This window comes from Schistocerca nitens, chromosome 5 (assembly GCF_023898315.1).
Source record: "Schistocerca nitens isolate TAMUIC-IGC-003100 chromosome 5, iqSchNite1.1, whole genome shotgun sequence".
Lineage (NCBI taxonomy): Eukaryota > Metazoa > Arthropoda > Insecta > Orthoptera > Acrididae > Schistocerca > Schistocerca nitens.
In genome coordinates, this window is record NC_064618.1 from 249,591,022 (window position 1) to 249,618,207 (window position 27,186).

The window sequence follows — 27,186 nt, forward strand, 5'->3', positions numbered from 1 at the left end:
CTTGTGAAACTGTTATATGAGACATGTTTCTGAATGTGAAGGGACTGTTCGGAATTTAAAACAATGTTCTATTGGCAGTGCGCTGTCGCTTCGTTTATTTGAGAGTAACAAACATTTGGATCTGTACTTTCAAAAAGTAAACATAAACAATCGGAAAAGAAGAATAAAGAAACAGTTGTATCATACGTTCGGAAGTATTAATTGTAACAATAATAATAGTAATAGTAATAATAATAACAATAATAATTATTACTAGTATTTTCGCACGTCTGATGCCGTTGTTTCTATATTCTCCTGTTCCGATTGTTTATGTTTATTCTGTGAAACTATAGATGTTCTCTGTATGTTTACTACTTTCAAATAAACGAAGTGAAAGTGGATTCCCAGTAGAACATTGCTATAAACTCCGAACAATCCTTTTACATTTGAGGAACATGTCTGCTGGTGCGGGGCCGAGGGGGGGGGGGGGTTAACATTTTGGAAGGCGAATGGCACCTTGTACATAGCTATGAAAAAGTTCCAGTTCCGACTTTGTTAAAACCTGCGTAATTCGGACTTTTAAATCATTTTCTTGAAAGAAATCTGTCAGCACTATATTTCTTTCCTTTCCCTGAGAGCTAGGAGGGGGGGAATGGGCGCCCTTAATTTGATGAGATAGATATATCTGCTACATGCTGCTTAATGCTCTAGAAATCGCCAAAACATCCAGCCAACCAATTACTTTTAAAATAAATATTAAACAAAATTAAAAACGGATCAAAAATGTTTACACAGTTTGGAGCAATGGATGTCCTGAACTTTGACGAAATGTGCGTTGTAAGTTACAAGTCATTCAGTGATGTGATATCCACATGTAAATATACATACAAACAAGCAACTGTACAGTGCACGACGGAGGGTACATCGTACCGATATGATCGATTTTCTTTCGCATCCCATTCGCGTACCGAGCGAGAGACAAATGAATATCTACGTGCCTCTGTATGTGCCATAGTCTCCTATCTTATTCTCATGATTCATACACGAGATATACGATAGGGGCAGCGCAAATGTCGCACAGTCTTTTTCGGACCCAGGTTTTCTAAATTTTTCCTGCAAGGTTTCGCTACTGTTATTACACGATAATGTTCTCGTAGCCATAGCTAGTTTCTAAAGTAGAAGCAGCCGCATACTATCATTTTGAAGTGATAATGACATGCGATTTGTTGCAGACGAACAATGTGGAAATTGGCGGAGCAGTCGCCCACGCTGTAGTTATTACGTGCGTCGTGGGAGAGGAATTTGAAAGTGTAGAAACAAGTTCACTTCCTGTATTTTTTGAAGAGATACGCTAGATGTTCTCTGAGGCTATAGATAATGCGATGAGAAATAGCTAAGTAGGCAGTTCAGTTGGAGAGACATTGACATCCCTGGAAAGGGCAATCACAGAAGCTGGAAAGAAAAACATAGGTACAAAGATGATAACTGCGAAGAAACCATGGGTAACCGAAGAAATACTTCAGCTAATCAATGAAAGAAGGAAGTACAAATATGTTCAGGGAAATTCAGGAATACAGAAATACAAGTCGCTAAGGAATGAAATAAATAGGAAGTGCAAGGAAGGTAAGGCTTAGGAATGAAATAAATAGGAAGTGCAGGGAAGGTAAGGCGAAATGGCTGCTTCAAAAATGTGAAGAAATCGAGAAAGAAATTATTGTCGAAAGGACTGACGCAGCACATAGAAAAGTCAAAACAACTTTCGGTGAAATTAAAAGCAAGGGAAGTAACATTAAGAATGAAATGGGAATTCCACTGGTAAATGCAGAGGAGAGAGAGCAGATAGGTGGAAAGTGTGCAGTGAGGTCGTCTATGGGTGGGAAGAACTATCCGATGTCGCGATAGAAGAAACAGGAGTCGATGTAGAAGAGATAGAGGATCCAAAATTAAAATCAGAATTTAAAACAGGTTTGGAAGACTTAAGAGCGAAAAAGGCAAAAGAGTAGATAACATTCCATCAGTATTTATAAAATCATTCGTGGAAGTGGCAGTAGAACGACTGTTCACGTTGGTATGTAGACTGTATGAGTTTGGCGATATACTATCTCACTTTCGGAAAAAAACATCACCCGCACAATTCCGCAGATAGCAGAAGCTGATAAGTGAGAGAATTATCGCACAGTCAGCTTAACAGCACGTGCATCTAAGTTGCTGATAAGAATAACATACAGAAGTATGAGAAAGAAAGTTGAAGATATTTTAGACGATAGTCAGTTTGGCTTTAGGAAAGATAAAGGCACCAGAGAGGCAGTTATGACTTTGCTGTTGATAATGGAAGTAAGACTGCAGAAAAATCATGACACGATCACAGTATCTGTCGACCTGGAAAAAGCGTTCGACAATGTCAAATGGTGCAAAATGTTCGAAATTCTGAGAAAAATAAGGATAAGCTGTAGGGAAAGACGATTAACACACAGCAGTCTGTAAAAGAACTAAGAAGGAATAATGAGTGGAAGACCGAGAACGAAGTGCTCGGATTAAAAACGGTGTAAGGCAGGGAGGTAGTCTTTCGCCCCCTACTGTTCAATCTGTAAGTCGAAGAAGCAATGACGGAATTAAAAGAAAGATTAGAGAGTGGAATTAAAATTCAAAGTGAAAGGATATTAGTGATAACATTCGCTGGGGACATTGCTGTCCTCAGTGAAAGGAAAGAAGAATTACAGGCTCTGCTGAATGGAATGAACAATCTGAGGAGTGCATAATATGATTTGAGAGTAAATCAAAGAAAGACGACAGTAATGAGAAGTAGCAGAAATTAGAACATCCAGAAACTTACCATCAGCATTACTGATCACACAGTACATAAAGTTTAGGAATTCTGCTACCTAGACAGCAAAATAACCCATGACGGACGGAGGAAAGAGGACAAAAAAGGAAGAATAGTACTGGCAAGAAGGACATTCATGCCCAAGAGAATTCTACCAGTATCAAACACAGGCCTTAATTTGAGGAAGAAATTTCTGAGAATGTATGTTTGGAGCACACCATAGTGTGACAGTGAAACATGGACTTTCGGAAAACCCGAACGGAAAAGACTCGGAGCATTTGTGATGTGGTGCTACAGAAGAATGTTGAAAATTAAGTGGACTGATATATGCAATGAAGTAGTTCTCTGCAGAATCTGCGAAGAGAGGAATATATGGAAAACATTGACAAGAAGAATGAACAGGATAGTAGGCCATCACAGAATAACTTCCATGGTCCTAGAGAGAGCTGTAGAGGGTGAAAACTATAGAGGAAGACAGAGATTCGAATACATACAGCAAATAATTGAGCACGTAGATTGAAAGTGCAACACTGAGGTGAAGAAGTGGCACAGGAAAGGAATTAGAATTCGTGGAGGGCCGCATAAAATTAGTCAGAAGACTGATGACTCAAAAAAATTGTGTTTTACCTCATTCAGTAACCTTACCGACACTATTCAGGAAACATGCTCCCCCCCTCCCCTCTCGATTTTGATTCTCTTTTGGATCCTGGGGTACCGCTGGACTACACCAGACGAACGCAGTCTTCTTTCTTTGCGAACCCAAGTTTGATTCACATCGTCATCGTCAGACTGAGACTGTGTTTATTATCTGAAGACCTTGATGCCCAAGCGACTTATGGACAGTGGACTGAGTGGTGAGACGGTGGGCACATGTGGCGGTCGACCATAGAGGCGGCGTGGGTGTCGCCAGAGTTGATGCACACGAGAGTCTACAGGGCGAGTCTGACGTCATTTGCTGTTTGGTTAGCATGCCGCCCACGCACTCGTATCCGCTGCGTTTTGGAGGACTGACTCACCGGGATCAACGTTCACTTCCAGCAGTTCCATTGCACGTAGTAAACACGTCGAAGTCACCGCCCATCTTAGCCGCGGTCTCTTTGTTTATCTAGCTGATTTATGTATTTCTGTTTGTTTATTGTTATTACGACTCAACGTGTTTTCGGAACTTAATTGACCTGAGATATAAACACACCCATTTATTCGAATTGTTATATCTTTGTTTGTATGTTTTTCGGTCATGTGATTGTAATTCTATGGCTCAGTAGCTAATGGCCAGTCTACATATGAACATATCTCCAGTCGCTGCTACTATTTGTTTTCTGATACTTATTGACTTCACCGGTGATAGTGATTTGCCATTGTGAAAATTGCTGTGTTGCACCGCTTGTTAGCCTATTATCGTTCGTTCTGAATAAATTTCTAAAACAATATTTTTTCTCCTAATTTTGATGAACAGGGTGAACCAGAACTGCACCGACAAGATTTCGGAAGTCGTTCGGCGATATTTTCTGAATATTTTGATATAAGGGGCCCGTCTTCTCGGCTGGCTCATTACAAAATGACTGCATTGTATACCATCATTCTTCGGGAGTGCATCCGGGATATTATTAATTGGTATATCGATATTTTGGCTGAAAACCTTTCGGCCATTCTCAAGGCGAGTCGCTTGCAAGTTTCCTACCGCAGGCCAAGACAACAGCTCTTTTGGGATTTGTGAAGGATGATTTGCTTTTATGAAAGGAGGTGTTTACGAAATTCTGTGTAACTGTGGTAAAAAGTACGTGGGATGAACGGGACGCTCTGTAAAATAACGTTGCGTTGAACATTATCGATGCACTCGCCTACTGCAGCCCAACTATGCAGGGGCTAAACACTGTATTTCCACTGGCCACTGTATTTCCACGGGAAAGTTAAGATACTGGCCACAACCTCACCCTACTGCGATTCAATGGTCAAGGAAGCTGTGCAAATACAATCAGCTCAATGGTTCAAATGGCTCTCAGCACTAAACTTCTGAGGTCATCAGTCCCCTAGAACTTAGAACTACTTAAACCTAACTAACCTAAGGACATCACACACATCCATGCCCAAGGCAGGATTCGAACCTGCGACCGTAGCGGTCGCGCGGTTCCAGACTGTAGCGCCTAGAACCGCTCGGCCACTCCGGCCGGCAATCAGCTCAATCCTGACGAGGATTCCTAGCTCGGCAAATCATAGAAACCCCTCATTTTAGGTCTGCGCTCTCCACGGAAATATTGTCCGCCCCCGGTAGCTGAGTGGTCAACGCGACAGAATGTCAGTCCTAAGGGCCCGGGTTCGATTGCCGGCTGGGTCGGAGATTTTCTCCGCTCAGGGACTGGGTGTTGTGTTGTTCTAATCATCATCATCATTTCATCCCCATCGACGCGCAAGTCGCCGAAGTGGCGTCAAATCGAAAGACTTGCACCCGGCGAACTGTCAACTCGACGAGATGTCCTTGTCACTCGACATTTTTTTACGGAAATATTGTTCTAGGTCTTCAGTTCCTGGCATTTCATCATATGCCGTCCATAATAATCATCCAATATTTCGTCATCACTGTGGATTAGATGACTCTGAGCTTGCTTTGTTGTACTCATAGAAGCGCAAAAGCTTTAGAGTAACACACATTTCACAAGACTTGCTGCAAATGTGACGTTATTTTGTTGTCACATGTAGGAACTGCGATCGACTTTGTGACAAGAAAGAATATAAATTTTATTGCGGCAATTAAAGGTGTCCCATTAGGTTCCTGCCTTACCGCACACTCGGTAATCGCCATATATTCGGAAGTAAAGATCCAAATATTTGTGAGAAGGCAGAATATGAATTTTATTGCTCTTCGTTTCAGTTGCAGCAATTCAAGCTATCCTCTTAGGCTTATGCCTAACCACACACTCGGAAATCGCCACATATTTGGAAATAAACAGCGAAATATTTGTAACAAGGAAGAATATGAATGTTATTGCTCCTGATTTCATTCGCAGGAATTAAAGCTGTCCTCTTAGGTTCCTGTCTAACCACAGACTCGGAAATCACAAAATATTTATTTCATTCTTCGTTGTATAATCAGACCGGAAAGTTAATAACGTCGAATATTGTAGAACATACTTGTATTACACTTATGAGCAAGCCCTAAAATACGTTAACAACGCTAAGAAGAAAAAAAAAATTGCATGCGGCGGGATGCGAACTTGCATCCTTGTATCCCACGAACCACAACATTAACCGTTATTGTAGCATTCCTTTGTGTTAGTAGTCTCCTGAATTGATTATCGTAGTATCTCTTGAAGGCTTTTATCGTTGAGTCATTATTAACTGACATATTTGTGATAAATATTCAATGATTCGTTACCTTGAGACTGCATACTGCAAGTTATAATACGAACTTGTTTCACGCTTAATTTGTAAATTATTGACAATAACATTTCGTTCCTGAGAGAGCTCTCTTATAAGAAAGCATTATCTGTCAATAAATCCTTATGTGACGTTTAATTATAACAATAATTATAATGAACTGTAGCAAGAACATGTTTTTGTAAATCACGGATAGCCGTGCATCAAGTCTTGCGAGAGGCTCGTATCGAACTCCAACGAAAGTCGATAGCACTGCCAGCGGTTGACGATACTGCGTGTGACGTCAAAATGACGTCTTGTGAAATGAGTGTAACCCAACCTTTTATCTATGACTGACGCTCTTATTACCAGCAGTATTATCTCTGACGCATGCGCGTTTACTCCACGGTGTAAAGTCTGTTAAAAATCTTGCAAGCGACTCACCTTGAGACAGGCAGATCGGTTATCAACCAAAATGTCGGCACACGACTTGCTGATTTCCCGGATGCACAACCGAAAAATGATGGAATAATTGCACTTCGATTTCATTCCTCCATTTATCTTTGTTCCTGTGCTATAAAGACAATATCTGCACAGCAGTGTAAAGGAAAGCGTCATTGCGCCGTTCTTCCATTCCATTCCACCGAATCCATAATTGAGCTGCATATCGACCAGTGAAAATACACATAAACTTATTATCACCATTAACATACAACTAACACTGACGGAAAAACAAACCGAAGGCAGAACAGAGCGGAAATGAATGCAAGCTTGCGGGCAGCCAGGTGGGCGTTACTGATGTGCAGAGCAAATACCGTTCCCAGTGAAAGGAACAGGTTTGATTCCAGACAAGACACACAGGGTGAATTGTCGACGTATACAGGGTGTAACTCAATTCCCTTAACATAATTTGAGGATACATTCCTTGCCCCAAAACATGAAAAAATCTGATAAAAATGGGCTCTAAAATGCGTACATCAAGAGCTGTGAGCATTTTTTAATCTTCGCTACTATGAAACACATGTCCTGCTCGTAAAGTAAGGAATTTACAGCCCGTGTTTACTGGATTTTTCCTTGTTTTGGTAAAAAAAAAAAAGAGGTGGAAATGGCTCTGAGCACTATGGGACTTAACATCTGAGCTCATCAGTCGCCTAGAACTTAGAACTACTTAAACCTAACTAACCTAAGGACATCACACACACCCATGCCCGAGGCAGGATTCGAACCTGCGACCGAAGCGGTTGCGCGGTTCTGGACTGAAGCGCCTATAACCGTTCGGCCTCACCGGCCGGCGTGTGTGCTGTCCTTAGGTTAGGTTAGGTTTTAAGTAGTTCTAAGTCTAGGTGACTGATGACCTCAAATGTTAAGTCCCATAGTGCTTAGAGCCATTTGTACCATTTTTTAGAAATTGAATGTTCAGAAGCGGTTTGGTCAACTAGCCTTAAACGGTGTAACAAAATGAAAGAACCCGATAAGTCTATAGTGTTTTATATTTGCAATACATCTTTTAAACACTGACGAACTTGTCACAGTCATTTAATTATTCCACAATGCCTATACTACCACCGTCTGTATATGGGCATATTGCTATCCCATGACTTTCGGTACCTCGGTGTAATCATTTTTAATTGTGTCGCCTGCTGTATAATATACATCAGATCGGGTTTTTAATAGTGTTATCTGATTACTTCCTTATTTCCTTACCGCTGTGTAACATCCGCGTTGCTATGAATTCGTACAGGACAATGCACGCGTAGTTAACAAGACTTATCACAAACAATTATTTCGCAAGTATGTTCCGTGTGCGGCCAACACTTTTATTTCAAGCGAACCGGATGTACCGGTACTATCTTTATTTCAGTTTACCATAAATGTAGTTGTCTCGATAGAAATGTAAAAAAGCTATTAGGTAAGTCAGATAGCCGTTTTAAGCTATTGACCAGCCATAGTTCCTAAAACAAATGGTATCATAAAGCAGATTGTGTGAGACGTGACGAGTGAGGTTGCACTGCAAATTGTCATGTAGCCCAAAATGTGCCCAGTCCATTAAAAGCAACCACAAGATTGTGTCTCCGTTCTTTCGAGATTATTGAGATAAGATTAGAGAATCCCGGTGCTAGAAAGAGCATCGGACAAAATAATATTGTGATAAGATGATGCAGATCAAATTCTAGAGTATTATTGTAACATGTGCCGACAAGATATTTCATTAATTTCCGCCGCAAGTATGGTAGCTTCAAAACATTATCTCCATGCGGTCCGTTCCGTTCAAATAGGAATTCCGATACCTACATTCGATGCCTTGGTCGTTCGACATCTCTCTGGTCAGAAGACTTATTATTGGCTTACATTTGGAAGAGTGTCTCGCAACAGTAGACTTTTGTTCGTCTGTTTTATTTGCATTAAATTTGGTTGCTTCCAATCCCATTTTCGTTTCTTATTTCATCACTTAGGATATATCGAGCTGTTTTTCGTAGGAACTTCATTTTCATATTCTTGTCCTGTTTAGAGCCCAATGTTAACCACAAAACAACGAGACAGACACTGCCATTATTTCACAAATTTCATTTGTTTATCCTTTCTTGTTTTGTTGGTAAGTTTTCTGTTCATAGTGCCACACATTAGTAGGGATTTATGTAATTAATTTCTTAGAAGGTCACAGAATATCAAAAAGTCTTGAACAGTTAGACTTTTCGAACTTGTTCCATTATGCTACTGTGAATTAAAATTTTGGAATGGATTACATATTTCCCCATAAATGCCATTCCTTTGATTTTTTAAAAAAGAAACGTTTCTAGGTTTTTAAAACTGAGTTTCTTTCCTGTCAGTTGCAGATAAGTCTTTGTAACAGCGAATGTGACCTGATCACCACCAAAAGGATTGTGTCTGAACTGTGATGTTGACTGTAAAATATTTTATGTTTATTTTATCAACTTATGAAGTTGACCTTAGTCATTTTACTACCTTATAAAATACCTTGTAATAAGCTCTATCACGGAATCTAAAGAAATATCTTCGCCCTGTCATACTCGTGCATTGAAACATTTTCTTTTACGTATCTTCTGATGAAGCACAAATAGCGAGCTGTTCTCAAGCAAATTATTTTCGGCAGTGAAGCGATTATTGCAACTGTGCTGTCGTTTGTTTCTGGGACATGCAGTACTGACCTAAGAATTCGCTGTAAATCTTTTGTCTACAGAAGCACCTCAGTGTCAGAGCTGATGTGCACAGGCAGAGGTAGCGACAACGGAGATGGGGACATCGGGAGTAGATTTTCAGCAGAGCGTCAGGCACTGCAGTCCTCAAAACGGTCAGTTAATATTCTCATAATTACAGAAAAATATCGGGTTTAACGATAAGATTTCTTGCTGCTCAAGGGCATGCCACAGCGCAAAGGCGCGTTCGAACTGGCAATAAATATTGATTTTTTTGCCAAATGACAAAGTAGATTTTTTACTTAGGATATACCAATTCAAGTTCTGCGAATAAAACCATCCGCTTATGTACTTGCTGAAATGTGAGAGATTTGTCTGCGAGCGACAAATGTGTAGCCCTGTAACGTATCATTTCCTGGCATCGCCTGTTTGCTGTGGTGGCAGGTCCAATCTTTCATTAATTCTTCTAAATGGGTGGTGGCCGGAATCTGCGAGGCTGAACTCAAGGGCGAGGAATTTTCCCGTGACGTTCGGTGTTTTTCACCACCCGCTGCAGAGGAACTTCCAGAAGTCTGGGCAGGAAGAAGCACGCTACAGAAGCTCTTGAAGCGGGAGCAGGAAATAGCTAATGCCTACAGTGTGCTCCTGACTGTGATTGCGAAGTCCTGAATTTAGAGTTTTGGGAGTTTGCGAAAACGGAGAAGTCGGCGGGTGGCCCTCGTGGGGTGTAGGAGTAGTGAGCCCTCTGGGGCGGAGTTGGTGTCCTCGTAGTGGGGGCGGAGTTGGTGTCCTTGTAGTGGGGGCGGAGTTGGTGTTTTCGTAGTGTACTCCACAAGTCTGTAGTAGGTGATTCTTCGTGATCAGCTTAGTTATTTCTCGCACTACGGAAGTTGAGAGATTTCGAAATTGCGTTCCTGTGCGCGGATGGGGATTTCGGAGTGAACCATTCCGGTTTTCTAGACGAGTGTCGCTTTTCCCGAATGTAAATGCGCACAGTAGGCAGAGACCTCAGTTTGTAGAGCCAAGTGGCTGTTTGGACGAGGTGATCAGTGAACGAAGCCATCTTCATGGAAATTGAACTACAAGGGGTGGAGAAAATTATGGAAACACCACAGACGCACTGCCTTGCCATTTCGGTGAACGAAGACTGTTGGCATTCAGAACAATTTCCAGTTTCCTCGGAATGGTTAAATACAGATTCTATATGGTTTTCACTGGAATCTTATACCATTCTTGCCGCAAAATAGCGGAAAGTTCAGGTAATGAGGATGGAGATGGGCAGCGAGCACGCAGGTTCAAATGGCTCTGAGCACTATGGGACTTAACATCTATGGTCATCAGTCCCCTAGAACTTAGAACTAGTTAAAGCTAACTAACCTAAGGACATCACACACATCCATGCCCGAGGCAGGATTCGAACCTGCGACCGCAGCAACAGTGCGGTTCCGGACTGAAGCGTCTAGAACCGCTCGGCCACAGCGGCGGGTTGACCACGCATGTTTCTCATCAGCTGTAGAATACAAAGTCTGAATTATATTGAGGTCTTGTGACTGTGGTGACCGAGAGAGAGGCGACAGTTGATGCTCGTGCTCACAAAACCAGTCCTGTACGATGCGAGCTGCGTTAAACACCATCACCGAACTCCTCCGTGTTTCACTCTTGGTGCGTTAACTCGGCCAAAAGTTGGCAACAGTTTACAACGAGACTCATCCGACCAAATTACTTTCTTGCATTGGTCTAATAGTCCATGTTTTACGTCTTCAGCACCATGTTTTCCTGTTATGACCACTTGCATCACTGATGAGTGGTTTTGGAGTTACAGCTCGCCCTATAATTCCCAGATTATGGAGCTCCCTTCGTGTTGTTTTACTGCTGACTGGGTCCGCTAATGCGACATTCAATTCTGCTGTGATTTTTGCGGCTGTCGTCCTCTTACTTTTCGTCATAATGCTCTTCAATGACCGTATGTCACGATCACTCAAAACATACTTTCATCTCCATTCTGAATTACAAGGGGAGGCCACGACGTTTGGAACGCGGATTTCCTGCAAAGTTCGTACACTCGTAGTACTCCACGAGGACAACAAAATGTGTAAGCAGTAGCGCGTACTTCTCAAGCGTTATTGATAAAATCGCAAGGTAATTTCAGTCGTCCAATATATACCTGTGCGTGGCCATTTTTACCAAGAAGCGCCGGCATCCGAGTGGTTAGCGTTGAAGTCCCGTAATCGCTGGGTCGCTGGATCGAGTTCAGCTCATCAGTTCTTTTTATTTCTAACACAGTCATTTTCTTTACTATTTATATTACAATTGATGTAATGGGAAAATCAGGTGAACTTTTATAAAATTTACAATGTTATTTGGCAGTATACAAATTTTTACTATCACAAATAATATGATATTCGTAACTACCGACTATTAAACGGCCAAACGCATAAAGTGATACTGAAAATGTATGCTTGTCTGTGATTTGAGAAATCCCTTATGCCTGCTGTCTCCAAGTTTTGACCGGCACAGACGGCTTTCTAAAGATGTACAATTAATCGTCGCTTTCGACATTACGAGTACAAGTTACGAGATGGTATTTTTCGTAAAAACATCAAAAACAAAGTTACACGGCACCAGCTGCATTGAATAAATGCAATGTTTTCGCACACGAAAGGTCATTTGAGGTTTTCCGTGGAAAAACAAAACTCGATAACATTTTCAAAAACCTCTCTTTCAGCCGATTATTTGGAAGCAAACGATGCATAACGCAGCATTTCCTTAAATATCGGCGCTGATCATCGGCCATGCAGTATCGAGTGTATTTTAATAGCGTCTTCACGAGAAGCAATTTCTCGTTCTCTTTCGATTAAATACGAACAATTTGGAATACACGGACAAGCATACATTCTCAGTATCACTTTATGCGTTTGGTCGTTTACTAGTCGGTAGTTATGAATATTATATTATTTGTGATAATAACGATTTGTAGACTGCCAAATAACATTGTAACTTTTATAAAAGTTCATCCGATTACACGTATTTTTCCCATGACATCAATTGTAATATAAACAGTAAAGAAAATGACTGTGTTAGGAAAAAAAAAAACCAACGAGCAGGACTCGATCCATCGAACGAGCGATTACAAGGCTTAAACGCTAACCACTTTTTTTGTTCGTTGCAATTGTTCGGCGCGGACGCCCCATGACACTCGTCCTAGTTCATCGTCGATCCAGCCACTCAGTTTTTTTTATTACAGAGGGCAGTTAACCCTCTGATCGAACAGGCTAAGCTACCGCGCCGGCACCACTCGGCTGCCGCCGCTTCATGGTAAAAATGGCCACGCACAGGTATATACAGGGTGTTACAAAAAGGTACGGCCAAACTTTCAGGAAACATTCCTCACACACAAAGAAAGAAAATATGTGGACATGTGTCCGGAAACGCTTACTTTCCATGTTAGAGCTCATTTTATTACTTCTCTTCAAATCACATTAATCATGGAATGGAAACACACAGCAACAGAACGTAGCAGCGTGACTTCAAACACTTTGTTACAGGAAATGTTCAAAATGTCCTCCGTTAGCGAGGATACATGCATCCACCCTCCGTCGCATGGAATCCCTGATGCGCTGATGCAGCCCTGGAGAATGGCGTATTGTATCACAGCCGTCCACAATACGAGCACGAAGAGTCTCTACATTTGGTACCAGGGTTGCGTAGACAAGAGCTTTCAAATGCCCTCATAAATGAAAGTCAAGAGGGTTGAGGTCAGGAGAGCGCGGAGGCCATGGAATTGGTCCGCCTCTACCAATCCATCGGTCACCGATTCTGTTGTTGAGAAGTGTACGAACACTTCGACTGAAATGTGCAGGAGCTCCATCGTGCATGAACCACATGTTGTGTCGTACTTGTAAAGGCACATGTTCAACATTACCTTCCTTCAATTGGGCCAACTGGCGGTGAATCGAGGAAGTACAGTACATACTGACGAAACTAAAATGAGCTCTAACATGGAAATTAAGCGTTTCCGGACACATGTCCACACAACATCGTTTCTTTATTTGTGTGTGAGGAATGTTTCCTGAAAGTTTGGCCGTACCTTTTTGTAACACCCTGTATATCTGACGACCGAAATTATCTTGCGATTTTCTCAACAACGCTTGAGTAGTACGCGTTACTGCTTACACATTTTATTGTCCTAATAGAGTACTACGAGTGTACGAAGTTTGCAGCAAATCCGTGTTCCAAATGTCGTGGCCTCTCCTTGTTAGTGGATGATGCTTTTCTGTTTTCTCTGTGTGCGGTATATATGCACGATATGGTGCGTCACAACTACGCGGAACACTGTTGTGGCCACGACTGACACTTGTAACGTATTGAGGACATTCCACAGGTGCCGTTCGTGCCCAAATAAAATGGCGCAACCTGCAGGCTTGGCTAACATCTTCATTTATGTTCAAACATACATTTCTCGCAATTTCCATATTTTTGTCCAACCCTTATATATTTCTATTCCGTTGTCGTGAAGGTGATCGGAGGAAGCTTCTTAAAGTTAGCTGGGGGCTATGTATGAACTGTTAGCGGTGTACAATTTCCAGTCTTGTGGTCGAATCTCGAAATCTTGCTGAAAGTGGTCCTCTCTCCACCCCCATCCCCCGGCAAATGAGTGAGCTATATCCCAGGGCATAAAGAGAATTGTTAGGAGACCTGTACTAGGAGCATGTGTTGTAGAGAATGAGGATTAGCGATTCAAGCCAGAACTGCTGCTAAAAATCATAAGCGGTACCTGCTCTCAGTACGGCGGTGAAACACGTTTCTTACGGAAAGTAACTTCTCGAAATAAGTGCGAGTATATACCGTTTGAATAATGTTGTTCTCTGTTGTCCGCTGCTCAATAGTTAGTAATCGCCGCCTCTAGATCGCGGGTTCCTGGGTTCGATTCACAGCCGGCTCGGAGATTTTCTTTGCTAGGGACTGTATATTTGTGCTGTCCTCATCATTTCATTTCACCTTCGTCGACGCACAAGTCGACGAAGTGACATCAGGTAGAAAGACTACCATCAAGTGGCCGAACAACAACAGACGGGATCTCCCGATAAATAATGTCATAGATCATTTCATTTTTTTTTTTTTTTTAATTTGTGGTTAGATCTTATGGGACCAAACTGCTGAGGTCATCGGTCCTTAAGCCTACACACTACTCAATCTAACTTAAACTAACGTACGCTAAGGACAACACACACACACACCCATGCTCGAGGGAGGACTCGAACCTCCGACTGGGGGAGCCGCGCTGACCGTGACAAGACACCCTAGATCGCGCGGCTACCACGCGCGACATTTCATCTTTTCTTGTCTGTTGGTATTAAGACTTGCGTTCAACTTTCTTCATTTCTCTTCTGAGATGTCATTCAGAATTTTTAATTCAGAAAGCAATTCCTAGAACCAGCTTTCTACATTTACAAGTTGACAGGTATCAACAACATTCAGAATCAAGCAAAAGGTATACCGCACCAAAATTGTGTTTGTGGACAAGCAAATTACGAAGGGGTACGAGATACGTCCTAACAGATGATTTTCTCATTTTCTTCTCCGAAGTTCTTAACCATGCGAGTGTAGCTATCTATGCCGGATGCTTTACTTCCGTGCAGATGTAGCTCATTGACTGCACGGAGGAATCGATGTTCGAGTAAGTGGAAACCGAAGGGCTTTCCGTAACAGCTGTGACGAAAACTGTACACTTTCCAGAAAATTTAGCTTTGTTAGATCACTTCCTACCGTATGAGCTTTTTTGTTATATAATTTCCATTTACTCTAAATGTTAATTATCATCCACAGTATGAAAGTGGTGACCCTTATTTAGAAATAAGGTATCAATACTCTCCACAGGTCTCGTCTTCTGGACAAACGCTTGTGAACAGAATTCTTGTATCAATGAAATTTTTCTTCATGTAGGACTGCGTCGACAAGTTGTAATGGTGACCTTCGTTTTGGCCACATTTTAGTGAATACACCACAATGATGACTAATGGACAATGCAACGACCATGTGGTTATAATTAAACTTTGCTCCTATTGCTGCACTGCGGGCTACATACGTCGTAGGATGCTGAAACATCGAAGGTATGTTCATTAAGCGGTGCACGCTCGCAGTATGCTGAAAAAATAATAGTTCCACTTTCTGTCACCAAGCGAAAATATGGCGTGGTAAGCACTCAGATTGTGGTGTGGGTGCAGGAAAAGCGGACAAACGATAAAAAACATGATAACAGTGGCTCTGGAACGTTTATTAGAACGTTGTCACAAGTTACAAAATGTGTTCAGTATGCTCTCCCAGCTCAGCAATATGCCGCATCCGTAATGCGATGTGGTCGAAATTTGTTCGCATCATATCCAGTGTAATCAGAACAATATGTCGTTGTATGTTGTCCTTCAGATCAGAAAGACGGCGGATACAATCCTGATGGGTACGATCTTTCAGATATCCCGACAACGGGAAGTCATATGGAATTAGATCGTGAGATGTGGAAGCCTCAAATTTTGAAATTGCCTAGAGTGTCGTCCCATCTTGCATCGACATCGTGTTGTGGACATAGTTGCGTTCTTGCAAAGCTGGAATCACATGTTGCTCAAGGAAGTCTTTATAACATGCCGCCCGCGCGGTGTAGCCGCGCGGTCTCGGGCGCCTTGTAACGGTCTGCGCGGCTTCCTCCGTCGGAGGTTCGAGTCCTCCCCCGGGCATGGGTGTGTGTTATCCATAGCGGAAATTAGTTTAAGTTAGATTAAGTAGTGTGTATGCTTAGGGACCGATGACCTCAGCAGTTTGGTCCCATAAGATCTTACCACAAATTTACAAAAATAACATGCGAATACCACTGCACATTTCACACTCCTCGAAGAAAATCGGATCGAGAGTGAAGGAGCTTGTGAAACCACACCACAAAGTCACATATGCTGAGCGCAATGGATGTTCCTGCATAACATGTACCAGACAGAGCAGAATCCCATATGTAACAGTTATGCGCATTCACGGCACCGTGCAGAGTGAAATGTGCCTCGTCCGTCCAAAGAGTATTCCCTGGCCACATGTCATCCATCTCCATGTGTGCCAAAAAACAAAGGGCAAAGTCACGGCGCAGTAGCGTATCTTGGGGTTTCATACGGTGCACATTCTGAATCTTGTAGAGGTACTAGTGTAAAAGGCGCCGCACAATCATTTGAGCTATTCACCAGGAGAGCGAGAATTCCAGTGACAGATCATCGTCATCATCATATGCTGTCTTTTCGTTTCAAATTAGATGTTACACGCATTGCAAACATAAATTCTTAATTATTGATATCTTATAAAAGATTGTTAATAGCAATTGTTTCAATTAAAAAAAAACATTAAAGATTTACTAACAATCTTTTATAAAATATGGACAACGTTGAATTTATATTTGAGATGAAAACTGGAATTTTGCATGCAATGTGTAATTAGGAACAAGAACGTGGAATTTTTCATAAAAATTACGATAAGATATGTGTTAAGTGGCATTAACTTGATGAATTTTATATTTCAAAGACGTGGGTGTTCGAACTGAAAAAATAAAACGAAAAAAGGCCATAGTATGAGTCCATCCAGCGATCACCCGATTACCATTCTCCAATGCTACCGAGTGAGTCACACGACCCGTCGTGGAATGTTGCCTTAATTATAGTAACTTAAAGTTTCTCGAAACACTTCGTAGTCGATTTTATCAAGAACTGTTGAGAGTTGCATTGTACGGCTTTGGAAGATTGATATTCGAGTTCTAAGCTTCACATACCATAAATACACACATTAAAAAAGTTTTGCATCACCCCGGTTCCCAGAATTCCTGAAGAGAAACGTTGACTATGGATATTGTATCACTGACACAGTTCCTTTGACTGTTCATAGATGTCACTAAACCTGCCCAAAGATGTAAACATCCATGCATGAGCAGCGCCTGTTCCGACAGCCGATCAGTTCTAGTCATTCCACCAGGAAGGAAGTACACGGCTCGTGTTGTCTGTAGTTCAACCATGCCTAGACGGTCAGTACCACAGATCGATCGCATCCGCATTGTTATTTTGTGCCAGGAAGGGCTCTCAACGACGGAAGTGTCCAGGCGTCTCGGAGTGATCCAAAGTGATGTTGTTCGGACATGGAGGAAATACAGAGAGGTCAGGAATTGTCGATGACATGCCTCGCTCAGGCCGCTCAAGGACTACTACTGCAGTGGATGACCGCTACCTACGGATTATGGCTCGGAGGAACCCTGACAACAACACCGCCATGTTGAATAAGGCTTTTCATGCAGCCACAGGACGTCGTGTTACGACTCAAACTGTGCGCAGTGGGCTGCATGATGCGCAACTTCACTCCCGACGTCCATGTCGAAGTCAATCTTTGCAACCACGACACCATGCAGCGTGGTACAGATGGACCCAACAACATGCCGAATGGACCGCTCAGGATCGGCATCATGTTCTCTTCGCCGATGAGTGTCGCGTATGCCTTCAATCAGACAATCGTCGGGGACGTTTTTGGAGCAACCAGTTCAGGCTGAACGCCATAGACACACTGTTCAGCGAGTGCAGCAAGGTGGAGGTTCCCTGCTGTTTTGGGGTGGCGTTATGTGGGGCCGACGTACGCTGCTGGTGGTCATAGAAGGCGCCGTAACGGCTGTACGATACGTGAATGCCATCCTCCGACCGATAAAGCAACCACATCGGCAGCATATTGGCGAGGCATTCGTCTTCATGGACGACAGTTCGCGCCCCCTATCGTGCACATCTTGTGAATGACTTCCTGAAGGAAGGACTAGAGTTGCCAGCATGTTCTCCAGACAAGAACCCTATCGACAATGCCCGGGATAGATTGAAAAGGGCTGTTTATTGGCGACGTGACCCACCAACCACTCTGAGGGATCTACGCCGTATCGCCGTTGAGGAGTGGAACAATCTGTATCAACAGCGCCTTGATGAACTTGTGGATAGTATGCCACGACGAATACAGGTATGCATCAATGCAAGAGGACGTGTTACTGGGTATTAGAGGTACCGGTGTGTACAGCAATCTGGACCACCACCTCTGAAGGTCTCGCTGTATGGTGGTACAACATGCGATGTGTGGTTTTCATGAGCAATAAAAATAGCAGAAATGATATTTATTTTGATCTCTATTCCAGTTTTCTGTACAGGTTCCGGAACTCTCGGAAGCGAGGTGATGCAAAACTTTTTTTGATGTGTGTATAACAAATTAGTAAATCTGATAGCCGGGTGGTGCCCTCGTTATTGAATGGAAAAATGCGCAATTCATTCCCATTTTCAAGAAGGTTCGTGCAACAGACGCTCAAAACTATAGGTCTACATGGATGATGTCAGTGTGTTGTACAATACTGGAACATGTTTTACTCTGGCGTATCACAACATTTCTGGAGGCGGAAAATTTTTTTCTGTAGTTATCAAAATGGCTTTCGCAAACATTCATCGTGTGAAAACCAGCTCGGTCTGTTCCTCCACGAAAAACAGAGGGCATTAGATTGCGGTGGCCTAGTTGACGCCGCGTTCCTAGACTTCCGGAAAGCTTTAATACAGTTCTACAGTGTCATTTAATGAACAAAGTAAGAGCGCACTGAATATCAGAGCAGCCTTGGCTTGAAGAGTTTCTAGCAAACAGAACACATCATGTCATTCTTTGTGTACTTGTGAAATAAAAGTGTCTTTAGCCTACGCCAAGGAAATTGTACAATACATGCATAAATCACCAGGTAGATACCGTCGGCATATGTACGAGAGTGTTCATGGATGAAGTTGTTATATATGGAGAAATCGCAACGGTAGAAAACTAGCGAAATGTTGCAAGACGTGCAGAGGATCAGTGCTTGGTGCAGGGTTGGGAGTTGAGCCTCACCATAAGTAAATTTAACGTACTGCACACAAATGGGCAGTAAGACCCATTATTAGATGATTACACGAGTACAGAACACTGGAAGGAACAATATCCATAAAATGTGAAAGAGTATGCACATGTAGCGATTTAAAGTGGAACAACCATAGAAAACTAATATCAGGTAAGGCAGATGCCACACTAAGATTCAGTGAACGGATCATCATGAAGGAATTAGCTCGTTCACTAGTACTTGAATATTGCTCGTCAGTCTAGGATTCGTACAAGAGGGGATTGCTGAAAAAAATTGAGAAGATCCGAAGAAAAGCGAAGCGTTTCGTTACAGGTTCATTTAGTAAGCGCGAAAGTGTCGCGGTCATCCAAATGCAATGGAGAACTCTGCAAGAGAGGCAATGGTGTGGTTAATTGTTAAAATTTTGAGAGCGTGTGTCCTTAGAAGAGTCAACCAATATGTTGCTTCCTCCTGCGTATATCTGGCGAAAAGAAGGCAGAACTACAGAGTTTGGAGCACACACTGGCGCCTACAATCATTATTCGTGCAAACCATTCGCGAGTGGAACGCTTAAAGGTTGGGAGGGGGAGGGGAATGGGGGGGGTGGAGGGGCTGGGATGACAGCGGCGCACATAATGCTCCCCGTCAAACACCATTAGACGGCGTACACCTGTAGACGTGTACTGGGGAACTGAAATATGCCTTAATAGATTTTGGGAAGCCGGTGAACACCTCATCCCAGATGGTCGGACGGGGACTTCTTGCCCCTTTATGCCAGCCTGGTGCCTTACTTAGCAACAGCACTGCCTCCGTAGGTCAACGAGCAGTTTGTTCGTGCAAAAAGTCTGGCGGTCACGCCGCTCGTCGCGTGACTGTAAACAGTTCGGTGCGAAACGTCTCTCAGTAACGTTTTTCTCCAAGAAAATTATTTGGAAATCGAAAACTCGTTCCACTTATTTTGGACTCCTTCAAGTATATCTGAAAGAGCTGTTGACAGGATTTTCCATAGCATCTGTGGCTGCGCAGGGTAGCCGCGCGGTCTGAGGCACGTTGCCACGGTCTGCGCGGCTCCCCCCGTCGGAGGTTCGAGTCCTCCCTTGGGCATAGGTGTGTGTGTTGTCCTTAGCGTAAGTTAGTTTAAGTAGTGTGTGTAAGTCTAGGGACCGGTGACCTCAGCAGTTTGGTCCCATAGGAGCTTACCACAAATTTCCAATTTCAGTAGCATCTGTGTTCGTCCTTTACGGTCGTTCATATTTTCTTTACAAGTTTGACAGATGAATAAGGAACCGTTTCAGCAAAATTTTAAGCTCAAACAGCAGGTAAAAAATTTACATTATGTACAGCTTGGTAGCTCAGTGGCGTAACCCTGTCTAGCGTCAGGTTTCGAACACAATGAAGCTGATAATACTCGGAAAAAGAGAAAGACGCGCGTTTAACGAACATTTATGTCACCCAGTAAGTCTTATCGACCATCTGTTCAAGAATATTTTACTTAAAATTTATGATATTATTTGTTAAAAGCGAAGTCTCGGCTAAAACAAATGTGTGAATCATCCTCACGTAATCCACCCATTACACATATACTGTGTACTTCCTACCAAGCATCTATGACAGTAAAATTGGAACATATACATCACATAAGTCTAAGTATCTCCCGAAAATGCGGTCTTCTGGTAGTTTCTGAAATAGGCCTAAAGTCCTTCATTTTCATTTCAGAACAATAGACGAACTAATTGACAGCACAACAGTGTCTATGTAATGGCTGCTACACCGATGTATGGCCTACACGGTATAATAATAATAACAATTTATTATTATTAATATTATTACTAGTGGCAGTGGCAATGGTCAGACACTAAGCATTGACAGGACACTAAGCATTGACAGCTTGAAGTCTTCCAGTTTGTGCCTGTATTTTAATTTGCTGGATTTTAAATGGGGATGCAGGATGTGGGTGAAGTAAGTGTTACTAGGGAAATGATTGGTTAAGAGGAGAATGTTTTGTTAAAAAGTGTCAATCCTCAATGTGGATGGATAGCTTTCTTTCTGAGATGTACTTGTAGGTATTTCTCCGACATTCTATAAAACAAGGCCTCATTGAGTCATTAGTTCATGGTTTAATGAAACGTCTACAAGTGCCAAATATTATTCATTTTTCGTAACTTTAAAAGTGAACGTTTTCCATTCAAAAGTTTAGTTAGGTCTAATGTTCGTAATGGTAGAGGGGGAGGAGGGGGGGGGGGGGAGACGAGCAGATATCTGATCACACTCAGGGGTAATAGTGTCAGGAAAGTTGGGAACACTGCTTTAGCTCCTTCTTCACCACCAGTTCTCCGTACTACATACTGCCAACAGAAAACGGTGTGAAATGACAGCGTAAAATAGCCTGAGAGATCAGTACCAGGGGAACTGTTCATTTCTCTTCCCTATACACAAGCGTCATAGCTTCCATAATCCCTCACTACAGTTAGCATCATTATGGAGGTGACTATGTCTCGGGCTATGCTGAGCACCGCAAATAGCTGTTCAAATGAAAACGGCTTGTGTAAAATGTTGCCTCTCTACTGTATTAATACTTATGACTCACTGTGTGGCGAAAGTCAGTGTGACATCACTTCGGCGGCTTAAGTGTCAGTGTCACTGCTTAAATTAATTCAAGCAACTATTTAACTGGCGTGGCGAAGACGCTAACCAGCGATACACGATTTTTACACACTGAGGAATGAGCCACCAGACTTAAATGCAATCAACCGACACCAGAAAAGCGGTTTTCTGAGCCACGCTCTCCTACGAAGAAGAAATGTAAGAATAAGAAAGAGGAGGGGGAGACGAAGGAAAAGTGCTAAAAGTTAGTGACTGAAGGCACCTTCTGGTTTACTCGAATTCTCCGTCTGCAGTGAAATGTGTTCCGTATCTCCATGCCAGTTTCTCGTTCGATAGCATTTGCCAGTATGCTACATAGTTCCACATTGACTGCGGCACGAGATACGATGCCCATGAGGTACACTTCTTAACTAAAGTTCCACAGGCTGTCCAGTACACATTTGCGATTAACAAATGGAGGAGCTGCTGCCGGCCGAAGTGGTCGTGCGGTTAAAGGCGCTGCAGTCTGGAACCGCAAGACCGCTACGGTCGCAGGTTCGAATCCTGCCTCGGGCATGGATGTTTGTGCTGTCCGTAGGTTAGTTAGGTTTAACTAGTTCTAAGTTCTAGGGGACTACTGACCTCAGAAGTTGAGTCCCTTAGTGCTCAGAGCCATTTGAACCATTTTTTGAGGAGCTGCTCAGCGGATCCGATAAACCAGCGAGTACCCAGATATTTTCGAGTAGCACATTCTCTCCATTTTTACTGTATTTATTAAACCCTAGCTGCCCAGCTCTTTAATCGAATTCTCCGGTTATCCACGCAATGAGCACAAAATGTCTTAGCGCTTATTGTGCAGACGGCCCAGTAGGGGAGGGGACAGCCGTAGTGGTGGGGGATCCTTTGTGAACGGCCTCTGCAGTGTAGGGGAGGTGCAGTTACACAAATGTACAAATGTGTGTGAATTCCTAAGGTCCAAACTTCTGAGGTCATCGGTCCCTAGACTTACACACTACTTAAGCTATCTTAAACTAACGTATGCTAAGAACAACAGACACACACCCATGCCAGAGGGGCTCGAACCTCCGGCGGGAGGGGCCGCGCAATCCGTGACATGGCGCCTACAACCGCGCGGCCACTCCGCGCGGCCACACAATTGATCTGATACTCCGTACGCAGGTCTGTTGATCAATAGGTGGCAATGTGGACTCAGCCCAGTCAACGAAAGAAAACTGGGGAAAAAATTCCCCTACTCGCAAAATTTTATAAACTGGCCAGGGAGAGTAACATGTACAACATACTGAAAATCCCCACCCGTGGCGTGTGAGCGTTGTGGTTGTGATAGGAGGCAGGACGGCGTTCAAAGGTCGCATTTTTACATTTTCCTTGAATAACGCGAAATTCGCAGCTTCTGTCGAAAATGTTCCCTACAACTAACTTAAACTACATTGTATTTCCCATAAAAAAGGTTCTATTCATTTCTTCTCTAGAAATAATAGTTTCTGCGTTTTAGGGGATAGAAACGTCGCAAATTATTGAAAACAGTGTTTGAATGATACAAAGTTTATGTTTAATGCCCACTTAACTTCCAACAACAGGAAATCTACATTAATTATTACAAAATAACATCTTAAATGGGTGCGTTTCAAAAATCAAACATTGCCTCATCATCATCGTCATCGTCATCATCTTGCAGATCCTTGAGACGAGCCAGTCCATTCTCGAAATTATTTAAAATTGATGCCAAACAAACATCTCCCTCATTTTTTGAACATTAATATCTACTATATTGCTCAAAATGTTGATAACACGCCACTTTTCTTCTCCTGAGACACTGGCACCTTTCAGAATGATTCGAGCTAAAACAGCTTGAACAAGTAAGTGTCCTCAAACAACTATGCCGGAAGAGCGTCCAGTTAACATCTGGTCAACTGAAATTGCAGCATAATCTAAACTGACACTTCTACCAGACCACAAAAAAATGGTTCAAATGGCTCTGAGCACTATGGGACTCAACTGCTGTGATCATCAGTCCCCTAGAACTTAGAACTAGTTAAACCTAACTAACCTAAGGACATCACACACATCCATGCCCGAGGCAGGATTCGAACCTGCGACCGTAGCAGTCGCACGGTTCCTGACTGCGCGCCTAGAACCGCGAGACCACCGCGGCCGGCTACCAGACCACACCCTGCCACTGTGTGATCAATGAAACCTATGTAGGACATGAGTGTATGAAATCTTCTCAGTCTCAGGGAAATAATCCCAGAATGGATTTCCCGACCCTTTATATACAACAGTTTTTCGAAAGTAACAAAAGAAATTACGCCACCTTGTTGCTGGCTATCATTAGTGGTGTATTGTAAAGCTGTGTACACTGTATTGTAGTCACTTGGTGGTAGTGAATGGTAGGAAACGTACCGTATTTCTTTCACCATTAATTATCTTATGGCAGACTTCATAAATCCCTTCCATTCAGGAAGCGCTGGTACTTCTAGAACTGACTGCATGAAATGGAGCCACTTACCACATAACCACAGCGTATGTGACATGATGGGTATTATATTGGCATATGGATTGGAACTAATCGTATTCAAGTCAAGGACAGCCATTTTCTCTCTTTATGTGTAGATTCCCAACACAGCAGATACGTCTTCGGGTTATATCTCCACACCGATCCTTCCTCTCCTCTGCACGGAGTATAATGTGTTATCGTGACCGAACTACCGAGCACTAAACCTTTCGTCACCGTTTTGATTTTTTTTTCTCCTGGTTTTTCAAAAAATTCATCGTCAACAGCTTTCGCACAAAACAAACAGTTATTTTTAAAATCAAATTTCGCTTAAGCTGAACGCATACGTTTGACTCCAGCTGACGATGAAGACTAGTTCCTCTGAAACAGCCTCTTTTAGAAATCTTGTAATTGACTTAGCTTTGGTGTATTCTTTTCTGAAAGAAGCGTGAACCACACCATGTTTTTTTGTTCCTGAAACTATCAACTTTCCCTTCGTTTCTCAAGTAACTGTTATTTGCCAATCCATGTATTCCTTTCTCACCAACAAGTTGCATAGTTCACTGATATCACTCCCACAGATATACATTCCTGAGTCGTTGTTTACAGAAACATATTTTATATAAAAATTCTCTTAATTACAGCAAATAAGTACTCATTTAATAAACTGAAAGTCACTCCACTATTTAAACTTGAGCACAGCGAAGTTATTTTGTCTGCTCACATAAGAGAACCGGACACGAAGTGCTGGGGAGAGTATAGTCGATTATTCTGTGTGTAAACTGAGGAGCGAGCAGTTCTAGTGGTGGGGGAACTGACCTTTTCCAGAAGAAAGCCACAACAGTCGTGCAGGATAACTAACAATAAGTTTCCGTACTAGCAGAGCAAGGCGTTGTGCGGAGATATACGTAGATTCTCTTCGTAAATGTAGTCTTATTAGTAACTAATATCTGCATGCTTTTTAGCGTGAAAGCGTATGTCGAAAATAAAGGCTTCTCTGACATGGCTGCGTACAACGTATTCTCTAGAAAATAAACACTCTCCAGGTGTGTCTGCGCACTGCGTCTCCAGTGATTTAGAAGGTGCGCAGCGGAAGGGTCGCTATAATTGGAAATCGGCGTGTAATTGTTTCCTGCGACCTAGTGGTGTACAGTGGGGATCCATTTGCTCTCATTTCGTTTTGCAGACGCACAAATGAGGGCAGTAAGTGACCTCATTTTGGCGACCTACCTTCCCTCACGCTTCTATCCTCTACCGCCGTTCCCTCCCACTGCCAACAGACCACAAATTATCCGCCAATACGGCTCCACTGTACTTGGGTATTGTAGTTATTTAATATTTGGTCTTAACCCACTTCATTTAACAGTAAACATTAATTTTATATCACTAAAACATTATTTTTAATAATTTGCTCTTTTTCCATCCCTTGAAACGCGGAAACTGTTAGTTCTAGAGAAGAAATGAATAGAACCTTTTTTATAGGAAATTTAATGTAGTTTAATTTTGTAGCGGTAACATTTTCGATAGAAGCCGCGGTTTTCGGGTCATTCAAGAAAAAGGTAAAGAAGTGATCTTTAAACCCCCCACCCCCAACCCAACGATCATGTGATTTTTAATATATTGTTCATGACATTCCCCGTACCACTGTACAAAAATTTGCGACTACACAATTTTTTTCAGTATTCACCGTTTTTTTTTTTTTTTTGTTTTTGTTGACTGGGCCAAACTGCATCGAATACCTTACGGAAGTCAAGGAACACGGCGTTTGCCTGGGCGCAGGTACATACTGCTCTCTGGATCTCATGGACGAACAGAGCGAGCTAGGTATCAGACGACCGTTATGTTTGGAACCCATGTTGATTGCTACAGATGAGATTTTCAGTTTCCAGAAATGTCATAATAAGCGCTCCGAATAGGTATAGCTGTGCGATCTAGGGCGTCCTGTCACGGTTCGCGCGGCTCCCCTCGTCGGAGGTTCGAGTCCTCCCTCGGGCATGGGTGTGTGTGTTGTCCTTAGCGTAAGTTAGTTTAAGTTAGATTAAGTAGTGTGTAAGCTTAGGGACCGATCGCCTCAGCAGTTTGGTCCCATAAGATCATACCACAAATTTCCAAATTTTTTTTCCGAGTAGGTATCACTAGTTAAAACTTAAAGTGGTCGCTCTCATTTCAAGTAAAAGGGCTAACAGAGTTTCGCAGTGTACTTTGTGGCAGACCCCCCTTTCTCACAGAATATTAGTGAGTTTTGATGATAAAGAAATATGTTTAGACTCATACAACGGAGGCTCAGTAAGTGACTGGCTTCAAATATAGTTTATTATGTTTTTTTGTTCTGTCACTTGTTACTTTTTTTACCTAGGTCAGTGATTTGTTAATGTGAAAAATGACAAGTTGCAGTGTAGTACGCAGTCGACGTTACAGTGGATCAGTTCCAAGTCCGAAGGAGGCAAGAGAATACCAGGGGCAAGAGGGCCATGCTAGTGAAGCACTGCAGTGATGGCGGTAGCCTTACCTTTTATGACAAAACGGAGGCCATCTACATCTCCATCTATATGGCTACTCTTCAATTCACACTTAACTGCTTGGCAGAGGTTTCATAGAATCAGACTACTTCTCGACAAATGGAGTGAAAAAAAGACAACAAATTCGTGGCCGGCCGGAGTGGCCGAGCGGTTCTAGGCGCTTAAGTCCGGAACCGCGCTGCTGCTACGGTCGCAGGTTCGAATCATACCTCGGGCATGGATGTGTGTGATGTCCTTAGGTTAGTTAGATTTAAGTAGTTCCAAGTTCTAGGGGACTGATGACCTCAGAAGTTAAGTCCCATAGTGCTCAGAGCCGTTTGAATTTGAACAAATTCATGTCTCTGTCTTACAAGTGGAAGCCACGA

At 42.6% G+C, this 27,186-nt stretch overlaps 1 protein-coding gene across 1 annotated transcript in view; it reads left to right on the plus strand.

The window, feature by feature from the left end:
• The window catches only part of LOC126259207 (protein cycle), a 981,945-nt gene that overhangs the window by 77,855 nt on the left and 876,904 nt on the right, over positions 1 to 27,186 (plus strand). Inside the window, exon 2 of the mRNA XM_049955799.1 lies at positions 9,357 to 9,467. The gene's annotated coding sequence lies outside the window, so the exon portion shown is untranslated. The remainder of the gene's footprint in view (positions 1 to 9,356; positions 9,468 to 27,186) is intronic.